Source organism: Lathyrus oleraceus, chromosome 4 (genome assembly GCF_024323335.1).
Source record: "Lathyrus oleraceus cultivar Zhongwan6 chromosome 4, CAAS_Psat_ZW6_1.0, whole genome shotgun sequence".
Taxonomy (NCBI): domain Eukaryota; kingdom Viridiplantae; phylum Streptophyta; class Magnoliopsida; order Fabales; family Fabaceae; genus Lathyrus; species Lathyrus oleraceus.
The window spans coordinates 453,076,914-453,096,061 of NC_066582.1; the positions used below are offsets into that span (position 1 = coordinate 453,076,914).

The 19,148-nt window shown below is 30.8% G+C and overlaps 1 pseudogene; it reads left to right on the forward strand.

The window, feature by feature from the left end:
* The first annotated feature begins 17,367 nt into the window (after positions 1-17,367).
* Positions 17,368-18,767, forward strand: LOC127137939 (uncharacterized; annotated as a pseudogene).
* The last annotated feature ends 381 nt before the right edge of the window (positions 18,768-19,148 follow it).

Genomic DNA, 19,148 nt, shown 5'->3' on the forward strand with positions numbered 1-19,148 from the left:
ACTCTCGATTTTTTTGATTTCTTTTTCTTTTTTCTTTTGACTTTTTCCTACTTTTTCAACTTTTCAATTTTAATGATATTCGTCCTATTGAACAAATCTACAACTCACAGGCAACTGCCATATACAAATAGGACATAATTATCAACAAGGCATCAACAAAGTTATCAAATTAGAGTACAAATCAAATGAGAATTTATATCATATTACTCAAGAATAAAAGGAAACATTATCAATCGATTGTCTCAAAGGGTTTTATCTAAACCCTTTTTGGCCACAAACAACAATTACAGATAAAGGAAAATGGGAGAAGACATGAGAGTAAGGAACCCTCATTTCCCATATATGAATAATTTCCTCCTTACCTCAAAATTGCAGAGTAATAAAGTTTTGCCTTTTGAGATTTCTCTCTCTTTTCTTCCAACACTCTCCTATGTTTCTTTCTGCCTATTTCCCAACTTTTCACGTACAACTCAATTTTTTTAACTTCTCTTTTTAAAATAAAATAACCCTAATACTCATTTTAATAAACCTCACAACATCCCTCATCTCTTACTAACGGTCATACCCCAATTTTGCCCCGCATTCAATAAATCAATGCATGCATCATGACATTCGCATAATCTGCATAACATAAGATGCATTTCATCTTGCAGAATGCTTAAAATATCAACCAGAATAAATTCTCGGATCAACAGACAGACCGGTCAAATTGATTCTCAAATATACGTAAAATTAGTGGGCGCCAAATTTCTAAATCAAGCTTGTAGACGTCAATTTTGTTAATCTACGGCTCACGTAGTTTAACCTAACATGCTCGTTTTATTTTTCGGCTATTTTTACAATCACATTTTAAATAGTCTGAGCATTTTAATCGGTCATTTTTTAATTTTAAAATTTGATCAAAACTTGTATGTCTCCGAGAGGTTTATTTCACATTGATTGTTTTGGTGTATTCAGTTTAATTTTTCGAGCACTTTTGCGCCAGATTTTTAGTCATTTTTAGTAATTTTATTTTTGTTTTTTATTCAAAATAATCAACAAAAATATTTAACATTGATTAAATAATTAGTTTTTTTTTATTTTTGTTTTAATATTATAGTTTTTGATTTTTTATTTATTTATTAATTTTAAAAATATTTTATCATTTCAAAATAATAATAATAATAATATGATATTAGTCTTATTTTATCAAAAGGGTATTTTTGGATTTCTAGAAAAATAAAACCCTAGATACCATGTATATATAGTACTCCCTCCGTTCCTTTTTAAGTGTCACTTTCTTGAAAAAATTATTTCTTTTTAGTTATCATTTGTAAATTTCAATGTAGCATTAATTGCACTTTTGTCAAAATTATCCATAAATAATTATTACAGAAAGAAAAAAAGTAAAATAATTGTAATGAATAATTAAGGGTATTATAGGTAAAAGAAGAATTATTATTTGAAAAGTAACAATAATTATTAACTTTTATCAATAATGTGTAAAAAGTTAAAAAAAATGACATAGGAAGGGAGAGAGTAACTATTATTGTGAATATGTAAAAAACTATTAGCACATAGTAACACGTGGCACTGCTTTGTAGGGGAGGGAGTTTTAAGATTCAAAAAATTCAGATCCTCACCAACTCAACAAAACCATCATAAAATCATCTCCTTTAAGGCCACACTAACTATATTTCTTCTTTCACATAACCTTCACAAACTCGAAACACCCTCCATAACCCACCACCTCCACTGTTTCCTTCTCAACAAAACCTCCACCGTCTTTTCCTCTCTCTACAACAACAACTACGACACTCACACATAAAATCCCCCATCACTGTTTTCGCAGCTACATCTCAACACACCATAAAATGGCCGCTAATAAACTCACCATTCCGACCACTGTTTCACAACCACCAACACCCTATAACCATCTCCACCTACAACACCATAGATAACCACGACAACAAATCTAAACAACCATGGCGATAACTCCACACGACTTACTTCCACCGTTCAGACCTTATTACCGTCGTCATACCGGCCATCACCTCCGCCACACCAGATTCGTAAGTGCAACCACCACTGTTACGGTGGTACCTCCCATTCCTTTTGATTTTTTGATTTCTATTTTTATGCTTTGATATTATTCTTTATTCACAAGAGGCTTGAGCTTTAAAGTTTGTTGAAATGAAAGGATGGAGGTTTTGTTTTTTCCTTTAACAAAATTAATTTCTTGTTAGCAAGGAGGTGAATACGAGGAACAACATGGAAATGAGAGTTTTTTTGTGAAATTTTTCTGGAAGGGCATTTTTGTTTCTTTCGCATGAGAGAGAGAGAGTAACAAGAGTGTTTCTTTGTTTCTTTTTTTTCTTAGTGCTGGACATGTGTTTGTTCTTTATTGGTCCTTGTTGGCTTAAATAAAAATCTATATAAATTAAGAGAAAATTTAGGAGTGGAATATGAGAAGAGAAAAACCTGAATTTTTACTCAAATAATTTAGTTTTTCAAAATAATTCCTAAAATAACTCACTTTTCATATTAATTTTCAAACTATCCCACTTGAAAGAGGTGGTGCCAGATGAACTGACGTCTGCTCTATAAGTTAAAGAAGTGGCGCCAATTGGATTGACTTATGCATCTAGTGCTTCCAATCCAATTGGAGTCTGTATGTGAAGTTTAAGAGGAAGCGTCAATTGGTCTGACACATATTTATGTTGTGTAATTTTTTTTGAAAAATAATATTCATTTTAGATAAAAGTCTAAATCAGACCAATTGTTATTAATATTAATATGCGTTTACATACAAATACTAAAAGGACTAATGTCATTGATTGGGATGACCTAACCGACCTACGGTACCACATCCCCTAGCTACCCGAATGCGTGTCCCTAACCCATGTTGATGATTCACCCCAAGTGTTTGAGAATTTGAGGATCCAGGAACATCACCAGCACCTGTAGAAGATTGCCTAAGATATTTATACAAATCCGCGTAGTCTTGTGTATGCAATGAAGCACTACCACCATAATTGAGTTCGTGACCCATGCCAGAGTAGTTAGGATGAGTTTGAGTTATTAGAGGACGATCAGGACGATTAAAGGGAGACATTGGTGTGAATGATGCGTCGAGGAAAGGTTGAAATGGTTGTTGTGGTATTTTCTAGTCATATGGTTGTTGCATGTTTTGGTTTTGTGATGTTTGGGCTTCTTGACTATAATAGGAATAGGGACGGTTGGTGTTAAAGAATCGCTGAGTGTTTTCGCTAAGACGACTACGGTAGGGTGATATGTTGGGTGCATAACGATGTTAGGTGTCTTGATGATAATCTTTTTGTTGGTGGTGGTACGGGGTATGCTTTTGGTATTGTGGTTAGGTGTTTAGCATGTTAAGGTCGTAGGTTTGTCTGTGTGGACCGAAATTTTTGATGGGTTAGGGGTTGTGAGTAAACGGTCTGGAAATGTTGTCAGGGGTTAGATGTTAAACCTTCTTGTGCGTAAGTTACCTGGCGTGGGTCGTATAGGTACATATCCTCGGCGAGGAACTCAAATCCATCTGATATGTACCAAGCCATATAATTACGAGTTGGTTTTTCTTCGGTTGGCATCACAATCTCAATTAAGACATGATCTTATCGGTGCTTCCACTTCCGACACTCAGATCTAGTGAAGCTTTGCCAAGGGTTAAAGTTCCATTGGTCGTTAACTTTTCGTAGATGCCATTCTTCGAGGTTTTTCGGGAGATCTGGGATGTATTGAAGCATACCGAACAATAATTTAACACGATCACTATGGTGCATCTCCACAGTGGTGAATCTTATAATCAGTGTGCATGTAGTCCAAACAAATGCATCTTGTTTGTTGATTTCATACAAAGAATTGCCACGGTTTTTATGGGCACTTAAAACATACGCACTGAGGACTATTGTAATTATGGAGACATTTCCAGCATTTACGCCAGACAAAACTTGTGTTGCTAAAAATGAAAATTTTCCCCGCCTCTTTTGGGTGTTTCAGCCATGCATCAAAGGTTTTGCATTCTACAAACCTATTATTCAAATTGATGAAACATGGTTATATGGAAAATACAAGGGAACTTTGCTTATGAATGTTGCACAAGATGACAATAATAATGTCTTTCCCATTGCCTTTGCTCTGATTGAAGGTGAAACCGCTGGTGGTTGGGGTTTCTTCCTTAGTCATCTCAGAACACATGTCGCTCAACAAGTCAATCTCTGTTTTACTTCAGATAGACATGCTGCTATTGGGAGTGCTTACAATAACCATGATACCCATGTCTATTGCATTAGACACATCACACGAAACTTCATGCGTTCAATCAAAGACGAGAACCTTCGCAAAAAAATGGTAAATGTAGAGTATGCCCTAACTCAACCGTCATTTCAACATTACCGTGACAAAATTAAATTCTCAAATGCAGATGCAAAAAGGGGGTGGATAACATACCATTAGAGCAATGGACAAGGGCATTTGATAGAGGATTACGATGGAGCCACATGATAACAAACCTTGTGGAATGCATGAATGACGTCTTTAAAGGCATTAGAAATCTACCAATAATTGCAAAGGTGAGAACAACCTATTTTAGGTTGGCATTGCCCTTCACAACCAGAGGCGAAAGATGGATTGCAGTGCTAGTGTCAGGTCAATTATTCTGTGAATGATGTATGAAAGTGATGAAAGAGAAAACTATCAAAGCTAGCACACACGCGATTACAATCTTTGTCTGTCATAGGAAAAATTTAAGTGTACAGGAAACAATGGATCATAATGAGGGGAGGCCAAATTTATCCTATGCTGTCAGACTAAACAAAAGTTGGTGCGAATGTGGCAAGTTCCAGGCCTTCCGTATTCCTTGCTCCCATGTCATTGCGGCATGCACACATACTCGCCAGGATGCTTACAACCATCTATCCGTTGTTTACAAGGCCATTACCGCCATGAATGTCTATAATGAAAGCTTCTCAGTGCTAGCAATGAAGGAATATTGACCTCCATATCAAAGGGACATAGTTTGGCACAACGATGAGATGCGAAGAAAGAAAAAAGGACGGCAAAAAATGGTAATGGCTGATAAAATGATAAGATTATGTAGTACATGTCATCAACCCAGACACAATAAGAAAAAATGTCCCAATCTCGGAGCAACCTCTACATCATAATTTAGTACCACCTTTTAATTTTTCTAACCTTTAATTTTGATATATTAATAACTTTTTATTACAACAAGGTTAACAACAAATATCACTCCAACTTAAACACACTTAAAATCGAACAGGTCAGAATAAACAACACAAACAACAGATATCAAAACAGATAAAAATACTTAACCATAACATTTAAAAATAATATTTCTAATTCATTACAACAATCAATCTGATATCATTTGGTCCTAACATCACTTTCCTAACATCCTTATCATTTTTTACTCGCACCCATCCACGTACGACATCGAGTCTCTCAATACTTCTAATTTTTTTGCCTTCAGGTATGTTTCCTTCTAACCAACGAATCAACTCCCTCTGTAGTTGCTCAAAATGAAAGATGTTCCAGAAGAGCATCTCCATCGGAGACTTATCTCTCAAATAAATCATTTTTCATAACAGCGACGAAGGCGAACCATGTTTGCAATATAATGAAAAAATATGGAAAAATGAATCACACAACACCTCTATTTATATATAAAAAATATACAATACACGGAAGAGTCAAACCAATTGGCGTCTCCTCTCATTTTCTACACATAAGCACCAATTGGATTGACAGAACCATGTGTTGTAGCATATTCAATTGGCGTCTCCTCTTTAAAATTAAGGGTATGCGCCAATTCATCTGGCACCTACATGTTAATTTTTTTTTGAAAGTGAGATAGTTTGGGAATTAATCTGAAAAATGAGTTATTTTAGATTTTTTTTTGAAAAAATGGGTTATTTGAGTAAAAAAATCGAAAAACATGTCTGAGAGAGAGAAAAGGTGGTACTTTATTTTTCTTTGTTTCATTAGTCATTGCCACATGTCAAGATTTGATTAGGGGATTTTTCATTTTTAAATTTAATTAAATTAGTGTTTGTTTTGATTGGGCCCAAATTAAATTATTTTCTACACTCCATGCCCATTCCTATTGGCACCCCCTTTTCATGCTTTGTCATTTTTATTTTCTTGATTTATTAATTAATTTAGATTAGTAATTAATAAATTAAATGATTTTTTTTTTCCGTTTAGTTGATTAGATTTTAATTAATTAATTACTCTTAATTGTTAAGTGGATTATTTCATGAATTGTTAATCGATCTTATTTCAACCGTTTAACAAATCATTTTAACTAATGCTTTAACCCCTTTTTCTAAACAAACTTGAAAGAAGATGACTGTTGGAATCTAGCATTCCAACAGAACCCTTGAATGATTAGTCCTGAGGCATGCATCTTGAGATAATCATCCACTCTTTTCTTTCGCTTTTAAAATACTTAATAAATTTGGACTAGAAAGGATCGTTGGAATCTAGCATTCTGACGTAACCCTTGAGCAATTGATTCCAAGACATGCGTCTTGTTCTTATCAAGCGTTCGTTGTCCATCCAATTTTTTTCTTAAAAATTAGAATGAAAAAGGACGGTTAGAATCTAGCATTCCAGTGAAATCCCAAATGTTTGATCCCAAGACTTGTGTCCCATTCTCATCAAAATTTATCATTCACTTATAAAACACTCAACCAATTAAACTCTTTTTCTCGCCGCCGCGCGATCTTCAAAACCTTTTCACAATCGAAAGATATTTTGTCTTGAGACGATGAAAAACAACGCTTTGTCCACACACATGTGAGTTGAGATAAGTGACGTTTTTCTGTGAATGTTGATATATAGAAATCTATTTTATGTGATGCAAACGTCTGCTCCTCACCTGGTTTGGGTAACTAATGTTTTCTGTCGATTGTGACAAAATAACTTTCATTAAAATCGACCAACAAATAAACTTTTTTTATCCAGAACTACGTATGCCTTAAGTTTTCCATCGCACCCGAAGATACGTTGGAGAAAGACCCGCAATCTTGTCAGGTACAATAATCAAGTTTTTTTTGTGATCCCTCTCTTTTTCTTTTTACACTTTTAATAATTCAAAGAAAACAAATGACATAAGCTAGCATTCTTAATCGCAAATCTAACTAAAAGGTTTTCGTTGAGTACAACAGAAATGAGGCGTGCTAATACCTTCCCCTTGCGTAACCAACTCCCGAACTCAAATATGGTTGTGACGATCATGTTCTTTTCCAAAGATTTTATCAATATTTTTCTATTCCTTCACTGGGATAAATAAAATTCGGTGATGACTATGTTCAATTTTTTTCCCACAAGCGTGTGATGCACTTTGCCAATGATCGTATTTTTCGAGGTACGACACTAATGTCATCTTATTACTCTATTTTTTATTTATCAATTTCTAGTTTTCTCCCTGAAATCACAAATTCTCTATTCTCCCTGAAATCGTAAATGTGACAAATTCTCTATTTCTAGTTTTTTATTTATCAATTTCTAGTTTTCTCCCTGAAATCACAATTTCTAGTTTTCTCCCCGTAAATATGACCATGCATTGGCCACGTTGCTTTGTCGACTAGATGACACGTGTACAACTTTCAACCACAATGTCCCATTTCGCTTTCACGTGATTGATTGGTGTGCGCTTGAAAACAAGACTTCTCTTACGGGCGTGTCTCTATTTCATGGATCTTGCTTTTTATATTTATTGTTGAAAAAAATAAAAGCTAATAAATAGAGATATATTAATGAAAAATAAATAAATATTATATTGGTATTTTAAAAAGACATTTATTTTGAGACATAAAAAAATAAGAATAAAACACCTTTTATGATACGGAGGGAACACTCCTAAAAAAACATGTCATCTACATTCTTATATAAATTTGTCACATCACATCAACTAGCAACCTATTAAAGTTAAACTAAAACACTCATCCAATAATGTCTTTCAAACTTTATAAAATTACACTTTAAAAATGACAATACAGTAATCTTATATCTCAAAATTAATTCTTCGCATTAACCTATTGTGACTTGTCACATCACCATTTTATCTTTGTCTCATTTTCTCTCTTCTTCTCTTTTTTTTTCTTGAAACCCTAATGTTGCCACCCCTTTCTCCACCTTGTCTCCAAGCACCACTTTCTCAAATGAAAAAAAAATCAAACTTATATTCGTTTTCCCCATCCCACAGACTTCTTAATGAATATGTTTGATTTTTGTTTCGAGAAATCTCATCGTCGACCACCATTTCTTTTTTTCCGACCTCACTACTCGAAACTGTGAAACCAATATAGAATCAAACTACTCACCAAGTTTACATTTTACTCTTTCAATTTTTATATTCTTCATTCAATCTGGATTGTTTTCTTGGAGAAAATAGATCAAGATCTACAAAATAAATTTGTGTGAATCTTGAAGATTTAAAGTTTGGAAAATGATACAAATTCCTAATTTTCTATTGAGTCGTGTTTTTGCGTTTCTTATTTCTAAGCTGCATTACCGTTAACCCCGAGCTTGTAGGCCTTAGTTTTTTTTCTTAAAAATGATCGTATCATCCACTCTTTTCATTGCTATTATATAGACATAATTAGTTCCAGAGTTCCTTAATCTAATTTAATGTTTCGCTTTGGTCCCTTAATAATAAAAAGTTGCATATTGGTCCCCTAAAAATTATTCTGTTACACAAAAGGTCATTGCCGTTAAAAATTCAGAAAAAATATTAATTTTGTTACGTGGTATGACAGGTTGGCAAACTGAGTTATCATATATATTAAAAATAATGATATTTTGTTTAAATTGTAGAGGCTTAATTTTAGGAGGTTAAAACCCCACACAAAATATTAATAATGTGTAAAAAAAAATCAAAGACTTCCATGAATGAACAATGTATAGATAAAATGAAATGAATCTATGTAAGTTCTGATCACTTAAATCTATTATTTTGTACATCATTCAATATCAAAATTTATCTTACAATAAACATCATTGGGTAAGATTAGCTACATGCCAACTCAAATTGAAGACCTTTACACGTTCATTTTCAGATTGAATGCCGACAATGCTCCAGTAGATAAACCGAACATGGATGTACGCAACAAGATCTTGATTTTTTTCTTTTGATATATATCTGATCATACATATTTGAATCATGCTCACATGCAAGAGATGAGCATGTCTGACTTAATATACACACGACTATTCTTTGCAACTCTAAGAAAATTATTCCATGTTATTGCCACCAAGCAGCTGGTGAGGTAAACAAAGTAGAGTAAATCAATAAACTTATACAAAACTATATACACACCAATACATATTTAATCGATACATGAAGCATAGTAATTTACCTGGTTCAAGACATGTTCTTGTGCTAATTTCCATTTCGGTTCCAAAATCATCTTGTGCAGAATTATAATGAGCAATCTGAAAATAACAACATTATGAACCATGTAGAACTAATTCAGTTAAAAATAGAGTATGCTGAAAATTATAAACAATAATGTTTGATCATATTTTAAAATTGTTTTAAAAACATTAAGATCCCACTTTACAAGACAATTGCATCAGCTCACCTGCAAATTGTCATTCACAAGTTGACCAAAATCTGATGCGGGCAATTTGGGGAAGGAACCTATTACTCTGATATGAATTTTCCTATTTTGTTTTCTGGCATTACTCGTCCTTGTATGCATTCTAAGTCAGAGGGAATTTTGTCAACAACGGTTATCTTTAGGGTATCATTTGCCATAATAAGAAGTCAACCTCAATCAATAAAATTAAAAGTAATTTAACTATTTTAAAACATCAATTTGAAATAAAAAATACCCACTTTAATTAAAATTCAAACCTTTTTCCAATTCATATATATAGAGAAAGACAAACTTTAGATTTGATGTTACTTCATCGTCGCCACAAAAAATTGGGGGAAAACAAAAAAAAATGAAAAGGGGATTGTAGATCAAAACCTTAAACGGCCTGCATATCAATTTTTTCATATTCAAATAAAAAAACAATGAACATAGTATAAGAATCACAATTAGAAGAAACAATGAAGAATTTGATTTTAAATGAAGGATGCAAAGATATCAATGGTTATCCATTATTATAAGAAGGTGCTTTGATTTGAGTGTTGTTGTTGCATTTTAAAGATGAAAATAGTTGATATTTGTACGTATTTTTGAGGCAGTATTCGTGGGAAGAGAGAAAGAGGGTGTGACATCTAGGGTTCTAATGAATCATATGAATATAGGTAGTTAACGCTTTTTTACTAAAAATTTAACCGAAGAGATCAATTTGGCTAACAGAACCGTTTTAAAAGACTATAATATAATATTTTTAAACTAAGGATCAAAGAGAAATAATAAATTAAGTTGATTAGTTAGATACTACTTCTGAATTCTCGGTCAATTTGCAAGGATTTTAATTGATGTGTTTCATTTCTATTATCTAATTAGAATTATATTTATTGGACAATGCACACAATCAGTTTCTTCTGTCTTTACTGTGTTAAGTTTTATATGTTGTGGCTTATATATAATTTATTACCTTTCAATAAATTTAAGAAAACACCTTCAAAAGATGCACTTGCAATTCCAATATTATTTTTTTCAATTCAAAATACAAACCTAGAAACTGCAATATATAAGCCTATCAGTTATATGTATCCATGCATATTTATGCCTCAATATGATTAGATTTAATTAATTTGATAAATTTGTTATCAATAGTGTCTAGGTGTCTATTTTTGACTATTTTGCCTATTAAAGAAATTTAATTAATTTAAGTTTCAATAAATGAATCTTGTCCACGTAGGAAGATAAGTTGTGCTGACATAATTTAATAACTCATGATCCATTTTCTCACCAGCATGTCCATTGTTTAAAGATGGTTGATGCCGATGATCACGTTCCAATCTAACAATCCCACTTTTTAGATAGGAGGGAGGTATTAAGAAGAAAGGATGGATCCATACCACATTCATTATTGAACAGTATTTAATAATATAAATAATATATTAATATATTTAATGTATTAAAAATTAGGAAGCAAAGTTAATAAAATGATACGGAATATCACACACATTCATCTACACTTAAAATAAAATAAATTTTATAAATAAACAAAAATTTAACTCCTATTTCTTTTTATATTTCTATTAATTCTTTTTTACTCTTCCCAAATAGAAACAAAACTATTTTTCTTATTCTTCTTTCTCTCACTCCTTATTCTCTCACTACAAAGTATTTCTTAGTTTCTAACTTCTTCTCCATTGTTGATCTTTTAAAAGATAAATTTTTTAATTTTAATTTTAATCTTTATAAATTTATAATTTATTTTTATTATTGTAATAAGAATAAAAAATATATTATTACTTTAATCTTTATGAATTTATAATTTATTTTTATTATTATAATAAGAGTAAAAAGTATATTATTACTTTGTTGAGCTTGAGATTATGTTAATGGCGGAAAATTTATTTTTAGAGTTTTGTAGTGTTTGTTTGAAATTATTGTGTTTGTATCAATTTTATAGTATTATTATGAATTTTTTGAATATGATTTTAATTGTGATTTTTTTGTTTTGTTTTTAGTAATAAGCAATGAAAAAATATTTCAAAAGAAAATCAACAGAGCAATCATCAACTCCTAATCCTCGAACACCTAATGAAAGTTGAAGCCCCAAACTGAGTCCTCCCATCAAAAAAAGGTTTTTGGAATTTGAATTGGAAAATCTTCCTAACAATCCCGGTTTAAGGCCAAAAATGTCAGATTATCATCCAAGATAGAGATGAAATTAGAAGATATTATTAGCAAAAGGGTCTTTGTCAACCAAAGAAATTATTTTTCCACAAAGAAAATTTGGAGATACCTTTCATAAGTTTAATTCGGATTGATATTTAAAATATGGTAGTTGGTTGGAATTTAGTCACAGTGAGGATGCGGCATATTGTTTATGTTGTTACCTTATGAGGTCACATCTTGAAGAACATAAAGGTTGTGGTGATGACTTTATAGCATAAGACTTTACAAATTATAAAAAAAGTGAAAGGTTTCGAGTTCATTTTGGAGGTGTAAATAGCTCTCAAGCATGGAGAAATTGTCAAGCTCTAATGAAACAAAAGCAACACACTAAAAGTGTCTTATGTAAACAATCCAATCAAGTTAAAGAGGACTATTGAATTCATTTGACATGTATAGTTGATTGCATTCAATATTTATTAGCACAAGGTTTAGCTTTTAGTGGTAATGATGAATCAATTTCATCCAGAAATAAGGGGAATTTTCTTGAACTTATGAATTTTCTTGTTAACCATAATGAAGATATTTATAAAGTTTGGAAAAATTGTAGTGGAAATCTTAAGTTAACATATCCTTATATTCAAAAGGATATTGTTAAAGCTGTTGCAACAGTCACTACTCAAGTTATACTGAATGATCTTGGAGATGATTTATTTGCTATTTTAATTGATGAATCTCGTGATATCTCAGTGAATGAACAAATGGTTGTGGTTATACGTTATGTAAATAATGAAGGAAAAGTTATTGAGCGTTTTCTTGGTGTTGTTCATGTTTCAAATACTAGTGCTCTAACATTAAAATCGGGTTTGGAGTTATTATTTGTAAAATATGGATTAAGTTTGTCAAGGATACGTGGAAAAATCTATGACGAAGCAAGTAATATGCATGGTGAATACAATGGTCTAAAAAGCTTGATTTTAAAAGAGAATTGTTCTGCATTTTTTATTCATTGTTTTTCCCATCAACTCCAATGAGCTCTTGTGACATTAACAAAATAGAATTCTAAAATTGCTTTATTTTATAATTTGGTTGCTAATTTTTATGATGTTGTTAAGAGCATCATGTAAGCGCCGAGATATTCTTCGTGAAAGTCAAGCTACAAAGGTGAAACAAGCATTGGAACCAGGGACAGGGGTATTAAGAAGAAAGAGTCGGCCCATACCCCCACCACATTCACCATTGATTAATATTTAATGATATAACTAATATATAAATATATTTAATGTACTAAAAATTAAAAAGAAAAGTTAATTATGACCCTCACTTAATAAAATGATACGGAGTATCACACACATCCATCTACATTTAAAATAAAATAAATTCTTTGTATAAAATTAAAAAAATTAATTCTTGTTTCCTTTCATATTCTTATTAGTCATCTGTTACTCTTTTCAAATAGAAACAAACCACTTTTCATATTGTTCTTTCTCTCACTACAAAGTGTCTCTCTATTTCTAGTTACTTCTCGATTGTTGATCTTTTAAAAGGTAAATATTTTAATTTTAATATTTATGAATTTATAATTTATTTTTGTTATTATAATAAGAGTAAAAAATATATTATTACATTTTTGAGCTTGAGATTATGTTAATGGCAGAAAATTTATTTTTAGAGTTTTGTAATGTTTGTTTGGAATTGTTGTGTTTGTATCAATTTTATAATATTATTATGATTTTTTTTAATATGATTTTAATTGTGATTTTTTGTTTTGTTTTTAGTAATAAGCAATGGAAAAATATTTCAAAAGAAAATCAAAAGAGCAATCATCAACTCCTAATCCTCAAACACCTAATGAACGTCGAAGCCCCAAACTGGATCCTCCAATGAAAAACAGATTTTTGGAGTTTGAATTGGAAAAACTTCATAACAATCCCGGTTTAAGATAAAAAATGTCAGATTATCATCCAAGTGATAGAGACGAAATTAGAAGATATTATTTGCAAAAGGGTCCTTGTCAACCGAAAGAAATTATTTTTCCACAAAGAAAATTTAGAGATACCTTTCGTAGATTTAATTCGTATTGGTATTTAAAATATGGTAGTTGGTTGGAATATAGTCAAAGTGAGGATGCTGCATATTGTTTATGTTGTTATCTTATAAGGTCACATCTTGAAGAACATAAAGGTTACGGTGATGCCTTTATAACATAAGGCTTTAAAAATTGGAAAAAAATTGAAAGGTTTCGAGTTCATCTTGGAGATGTAAATAGCTATCATAATCAAGCATGGAGAAATTGTCAAGCTCTAATGAAACCAAAGCAAAACGTTGAAGGTGTCTTGTGTAAACATACTAATCAAGTTAAAGAGGAATATCAAATTCATTTGACAGGTATAATTGATTGCATTCGATATTTATTAGCACAAGGTTTAGCTTTTCATTATAATGTTGAGTCAATTTCATCCAACAATAAGGGGAATTTTCTTGAACTTATGAATTTTCTTGTTAACCATAATGAAAATATTTATAAAGTTTGTAAAAATTGTCGTGGAAATCTTAAGTTAACATCTCCTGATATTCAAAAGGATATTGTTAAAGATACTGCAACGATCACTACTCAAGTTATACTGGATGATCTTGGAGATGATTTATTTACTATTTTAATTGATGTATCTCGTGATATCTCAGTGAAGGAGCAAATGATTATGGTTATACATTATGTAAATAATGAAGGAAAAGTTATTGAGCGTTTTCTTGGTGTAATTCATGTTTCAAATACTAGTGCTCTAACATTGAAATAAGGTTTGGAGTCATTATTTGCAAAATATTGATTAAGTTTGTCAAGGATACGTGGACAAGACTACGAAGGAGCAAGTAATATGCAGGGTGAATACAATGGTCTAAAAAACTTGATTTTAAAACAGAATTGTTCTTCATTTTTTATTCATTAATTTGGTTGCTAATTTGTATAATGTTGCTGGAGCATCATGTAAGCACCTAGATATTATTCGTGAAAGTAAAGCTACAAAGGTGAAACAAGCATTGGAACCAGGGACGAAGATAATAAGAAGAAAGGGTGGGCCCATGTCCCCACTACATTCATCATTGATTAATATTTAATATATAAGTAATATATTAATATATTTAATATACTAAAAATTAGAAATAAAAGTTAATAATGACCCCACTTAATAAAATGATACGCAGTATCACACACATCCATATGCATTTCAAATAAAATAAATTCTTTAAATAAAATTAAAAAATTTAATTCCTATTTCTTTTCATATTCCCATTAATTCTCTTTTACTCTTTTTAAATAGAAATAAACCACTTTTCATATTCTTCTTTCTTCCACTCTTTATTCTCTCACTACAAAGTGTGTCTCTGTTTCTAGTTTCTTCTCCATTATTGATCTTTTAAAAAGTAAATTTTTTGATTTTAATCTTTATGAATTTATAATTTAATTTTATTATTGTAATAAGATTAAAAAAAATATTATTACTTTATTGAACTTGAGATTGTGTTAATGGCAGAAAATTTATTTTTAGAGTTTTGTAGTGTTTGTATCAATTTTATAGTATTATTATAAATTTTTTGACTATGATTTTAATTGTGATTTTTTGTTTTGTTTTTAATAATAAGCATTGGGAAAATATTTCAAAAGAAAATCAACAGAGGAAGCATCAACTCCTAATCCTCAAACACCTAATGAACGTCGAAGTCCCAAACTGAGTCCTTCCATGAAAAAAAGGTTTTTGGAGTTTGAATTGGAAAAACTTTCTAACAATCCCGGTTTAAGGCCACAAATGTCAGATTATCATCCAAGTGATAGAGGTGAAATTAGAAGATATTTTTTACAAAAGGGTTCTTGTCAACCAAAAGAAATTATATTTCAACAAAGAAAATTTGGAGATACCATTTATAAGTTTAATTCGGATTGGTATTTAAAACATGGTAGTTTGTTGGAATGTAGCCAAAGTGAGGATGCTGCATATTTTTCATGTTGTTATCTTATGAGGTCACATCCTGAAGAACATAAAGGTTGCGGTGATGCCTTTATATAATAAGGCTTTACAAATTGGAAAAAAAGTGAAAGGTTTCGAGTCCAACTTGGAGATATAAATAGCTCTCATAATCAAGCATGGAGAAATTATCAAGCTCTAATGAAACAAAAGCAACACATTGAAGGAGTCTTGTGTAAACAATCCAATCAAGTTAAAGAGGACTATCGAATTCATTTGACAAGTATAATTGATTGCATTCGATAATTATTAGCACAAAGTTTAGCTTTTCGTGGTAATGATGAGTCAATTTCATCCAGAAATAAGGGGAATTTTATTGAACTTATGAATTTTCTTGTTAACTATAATGAAGATATTTATAAACTTTGGAAAAATTGTCGTGGAAATCTTAAGTTAACATCTCCTGATATTCAAAAGGATATTGTTAAAGCTGTTGCAACGGTCACTACTCAAGTTATACTGAATGATCTTGGAGATGATTTATTTGCTATTTTAATTGATAAATCTCGTGATATCTCAGTGAAGGAGCAATTGGTTGTGGTTATACGTTATGTAAATAATGAAGGAAAAGTTATTGGGCGTTTTCTTGGTGTTGTTCATGTTTCAAATATTAGTGCTCTAACATTGAAATCGGGTTTGGAGTCATTATTTGCAAAATATGGATTAAGTTTGTCAAGGATAGATGGACAAGCCTATGATGGAGGAAGAAATATGCAGGGTGAATACAATGGTCTAAAAAGCTTGATTTTAAAAGAGAATTATTATGTATTTTTTGTTCATTGTTTTGCCCATCAACTCCAATTAGCTCTTATGACATTAGCAAAAAGCATTCTAAAATTGTTTTATTTTTTAAATTGGTTGCTAATTTTTATAATATTGTTGGAGCATCAAGTAAGCGCCAAAATATTCTTCGTGAAAGTCAAGCTACAAAGGTGAAACAAGCGTTGGAACCAAGGACATATGTATTAAGAAGAAAGCGTGGGCCCATGCCCCCACCACATTCCTCTTTGATTAATATTTATTAATATAAACAATATATTAATATATTTAATGTACTAAAAATTAGGAAGAAAATTTAATATTGGCCTCCACTTAATAAAATGATACGGAGTATCACATACATCCATCTGGATTCAAAAATAAAATAAATTCTTTAAATAAAATTAAAAAATTAAATTCCTATTTCTTTTCATATTCCTATTAATTCTCTTTTTATCTTTCCAAATAGAAACAAACCACTTTTCATATTCTTCTGTTTGCCACTCCTTATTCTCTCTCTACAAAGTGTCTCTCTGTTTCTAGCTTCTTCTCCATTGTTGATCTTTTAAAAGGTAAAATTTTTAATTTTAATCTTTATGAATTTATAATTTATTTTTATTATTGTAATAAAAGTAAAAAATATATTATTACTTTATTGAGCTTGAGATTGTGTTAAAGACGAAAAATTTATTTTTAGAGTTTTGTAGTGTTTGTTTGAAATTGTTGTGTTTGTATCTATTTTAGACTATTATGGAGAATTTTTTGAATATAATTTTTATTGTGATTTTTTGTTTTGTGTTTAGTAATAAGCAATGGAAATATATTTCAAAATAAAATTAACAGAGTAATCATCAACTCCTAATCCTCAAACACCTAATGAACATCGAAGCCCCAAACTGGGTCCTCCCATGAAAAAAAGTTTTTGGAGTTTGAATTGGAAAAACTTCCTAACGATCCCGGTTTAAGGCCAAAAATGTCAGACTATCATCCAAGTGATAGAGATGAAATTAGAAGATATAATTTGCAAAAGGGTACTTGTCAACCAAAATAAATTATTTTTCCACAAAGAAAATTTGGAGATACCTTTCGTAAGTTTAATTCGGATTGATATTTAAAATATGGTAGTTGGTTGGAATATAGTCAAAGTGAGGATGCTGCGTATTAATTATGTTGTTATCTTATGAGGTCACATCTTGAAGAACATAAAGGTTGCGGTGATGCCTTTATAACATAAGGTTTTACAAATTGGAAAAAAATTGAAAGGTTTCGAGTTCATCTTGGAGATGTAAATAGCTCTCATAATCAAGCATGGAGAAATTGTCAAGGTCTAATGAAACCAAAGCAAAACGTTGAAGGTGTCTTGTGTAAACATACTAATCAAGTTAAAGAGGGATATCAAATTCATTTGACAGGTATAATTGATTGCATTCGATATTTATTAGCACAAGGTTTAGCTTTTCATTGTAATGTTGAGTCAATTTCATCCAAAAATAAGGGGAATTTTCTTGAACTTATGAATTTTCTTGTTAACCATAATGAAAATATTTATAAAGTTTGTAAAAATTGTCGTGGAAATCTTAAGTTAACATCTCCTGATATTCAAAAGGATATTGTTAAAGATGCTGCAACGATCACTACTCAAGTTATACTGGATGATCTTGGAGATGATTTATTTGCTATTTTAATTGATGTATCTCGTGATATCTCAGTGAAAGAGCAAATGATTATGGTTATACATTATGTAAATAATGAAGGAAAAGTTATTGAGCGTTTTCTTAGTGTAATTCATGTTTCAAATACTAGTGCTCTAACATTGAAATAAGGTTTAGAGTCATTATTTGCAAAATATTGGTTAAGTTTGTCAAGGATACGTGGACAAGGCTATGACGGAGCAAGTAATATGCAGGGTAAATACAATGGTCTAAAAAGCTTGATTTTAAAAGAGAATTGTTCTGCATTTTTTATTCATTGTTTTGTCCATCAACTCCAATTAGTTCTTGTGACATTAGCAAAAAAGCATTCTAAAATTGTTTTATTTTTTAACTTGGTTTCTAATTTGTATAATGTTGTTGGATCATCATGTAAGCTCCGAGATATTCTTCGTGAAAGTCAAGCTACAATGGTGAATCAATCATTAGAACTAGGGACGAAGGTATTAAGAAGAAAGGGTGGGTCCATGCCCCCACCACAATCATCATTGATTAATATTTAATAATATAAGTAATATATTAATATATTTAATATACTAAAAATTAGGAAGAAAAGTTAATAATGACCCCCACTTAATAAAATAATACGGAGTATCACACACATCTTATTCTTCTTTCTCGCACTCCTTATTCTCTCACTACAAAGTGTCTCTCTGTTTCTAGCTTCTTCTCCACTGTTGAACCTTTAATAGATAAATTTTTTAATTTTAATCTTTATGAATTTATAATTTAATTTTATTATTGTAATACGAGTAAAATATATATTATTAATTTATTGAGCTTGAGATTGTGTTAATGACAGCAAATTTGTTTTTAGAGTTTTGTAGTGTTTGTTTGAAATTGTTATGTTTGTATCAATTTTATAGTATTATTATGAATTTTTT